Source organism: Poromitra crassiceps, assembly GCF_964638095.1.
Source record: "Poromitra crassiceps genome assembly, chromosome: 3".
NCBI classification, from domain to species: domain Eukaryota; kingdom Metazoa; phylum Chordata; class Actinopteri; order Beryciformes; family Melamphaidae; genus Poromitra; species Poromitra crassiceps.
In genome coordinates this window covers 15,261,515-15,264,252 of record NC_139625.1, presented here as the reverse complement: position 1 = coordinate 15,264,252, position 2,738 = coordinate 15,261,515, and positions in this window count along the sequence as shown.

Sequence of the window (2,738 nt, the reverse complement as noted above, 5' to 3'; positions counted from 1 at the left end):
ATGTATTTCATTTTTTTACTTTTAATTTTGTTTTTTTTATTCTAAATCAAACTGACGGTGCATATACTGTACCTCCCATAGAACTCTACGTTTTGACTCCCAACTTGTGAAAAGTTGATGTATAAGAGCGCTCAATCAGAGGAAGTAAAAATGTTATTTATTGAGTTTTCCAGCTCAATTTGTGATGAGAGGCATGGAGGGAAGGTACCTTAACAAAGGGCAAGTGCTGAGGGGAAAAAAACACTCTGGTAAGTGTTTGAATGCCATAAAAGGTTTTCTTTGCACAATAAGGTATCAGATGTCATAATACAATTTGATGTGAATTGTAATGTCTTATTTCTGATGTTAAATAGTGATATTTGATCTTCTGTGCTGTAGGCAGGAAGTGAGACCTGCTGGTTGGGCTCGTTTAGACGACAATGGTCTCTGCATGAAACGGCAAACTTTTCTTGCGGCTTGGCCTTTTCGATCCGTGTTCAAACGAAAACGTTGCGATAACGATCCTCGTCGTGCGGATGGATCGCGCAAAAACGAGAGAGTTGGTTAAGCAGCTCTCTTCCTTAACTCATTGAATGCCAATGACGACAGCTGTCGTCAATTCAAATACTGACGTAGAGTGCCAAAGACGACGATTGTCGTCAATTGCGTTTTTTGACGGTGGGACGTGGATCAATCCCTGATACATCTCTGGTACAACTATTGTAGCTATTGGAGGTCTATAACCTATTTTACAGAACCCTTAGGTGGCGACAGTGCTCTCCACATAACAGAAAGGCAAGGAAAAAACAAAGAAGTCGTCGTTATGGAAACGGAAATCGCATCGCATCCGTATGCATCGATATGCTGAAGCACGTTACTGCAGCTGTGCCTGCAGCAGCCAATCTGCTCCCACAATTGAGCCGCTCCGTGTCGGTTGCGACAGCACATCCGCACATCCACACCGTGGAGTTGTTATTATTCTCAACTGGAAGCATCGTTGCCGGTGACAAACACACGCGGAACGCTGTAAAAAAACTGGATGTTGCGCACCCTTCACTGTGCGCACAGCAAACTCAGCAGAGAGCCACCACAGACAGGAGGAGGAGTGTGCAGTTGAGGCGAGGCGGGGCGGGGCGGGGCGGGGGGGGGGGGGCACGCAGAGCAGCACGCAACACCCAGACAGACCCAGGCAGCAGGACAGGATTGACAAACGCAAGCCAGAATATCCGATGCCCACCAGCAGCAAATCAAGACCAGCAAGAAGCTGCAACCAGCAGCGCACGCAGGGGCCAGCGCTGCTGGTTGTAGCTAAAAATATTATTCTGCCAAACAAAATTCCCTGGCCTAAACTGTTTTATTGAAGGAAATTATTTTTGAGGTGTGACTACATTAGAAAAGATTAGCTTCAGAGTCAGTGATGTGCTTGAAATGTTTAATTTCACAAAAGGCCAATTATCTCAGCTTCTAGAAAAAAATTGCTGTTTTTGGATGAATCAAGCTATCTTCTCCGGCTCATAACTAAAGAACGGAAAATGGGATCAATAAACTTTTTTTTGCAGATGATAGAATAGAGTCTCATCGTTCTTTGTGCGTGTTCAGTGTTTACATAGTAATATCACACAATATTCTGTGGGCCTCGAGAAATCACTGAAAACGCTCTGAAACTCTGGCACTGGGAGCGTCCGTTCTCCAAAAGTGGCTGGCACTCAATGAGTTAAGTGCTACCTTCCGATTGCCTTCCTCTGGTCTGGTATTTATCTCGTGGAGGGCCAGGAGCAGCTTTCCCTGACAGAGGTTGCAGGGTTTCTTCAAGGTACAATTTGATTGATTGATTGATTGATTGACATCTTTATTGATAGTGATGACATATATATACAGTACATACACAGACACACCATTATCAAAAGGATAAAAACGCAATAAAGCTGGGAGCTTATTTCCATTGCGGTCCTTGAGGTGTCAGTGTGAGATATGAACTGGTGAATTAATGTATGCGTGCGTGTAAGAGTGTAAGAATATAAGTGCATGTTTTAAAGTGTCAAGACTATGGGGGATGCGTGGGTGTGTCCACCATGCAGGGGATGGAGAAAAACAGGGGGAGACTAAAAACATAATACACATAAAACCCTAACCCACTAAAAACATAATACACAAGAAGCAAGGGGAAAAGTAAAAACATATTGCACATAATACACAATAGTGAAAACAAAATAAAAGGCCTAATGAAAACAGTCAATAAAATATGTTAAACCCAGGATCGGCTGCTCCTGATCCAGCTCTTTACAGAGGCTTTAAAAGATGGCATCGATAAACTAGTCTTAATGGTTGTGGGCAGGCTGTTCCACAGCACGGCTGCTGTGTAAAGGAAAGAGCTCTGCCCTATACACCTTTTACACCTGACTGGGACAAAGTCGGTGGAACTTCCCCTCGTGGCGTGGCCGTGCATAGCCCGGTAGCCGGTTGGGGCTCTGTAGAAGAGGCGGCGAGGTTGACAAACAGGGCCGCCCGCCGACGTGGCTGGAGAATCTTGTAGGGGCGCGGACAGGCCCAGAGCAGAAGGCAGGCCAGCACGGGAGGTACCCAGCGACAGTCAGAGCAGGTCAGCCGGCGTAGCTGCTAACTGCTAGCTTGGACCCAGGGCTACAAACAAACCCAGCCAAGCTAGCAAGCTAGCCGTTCGTCCAGCGATGATACAAGATCTAATCCACAGGCGTCCGCTTTACTCTCACGACAATGTTTGATGATGATGTTGATGGTGG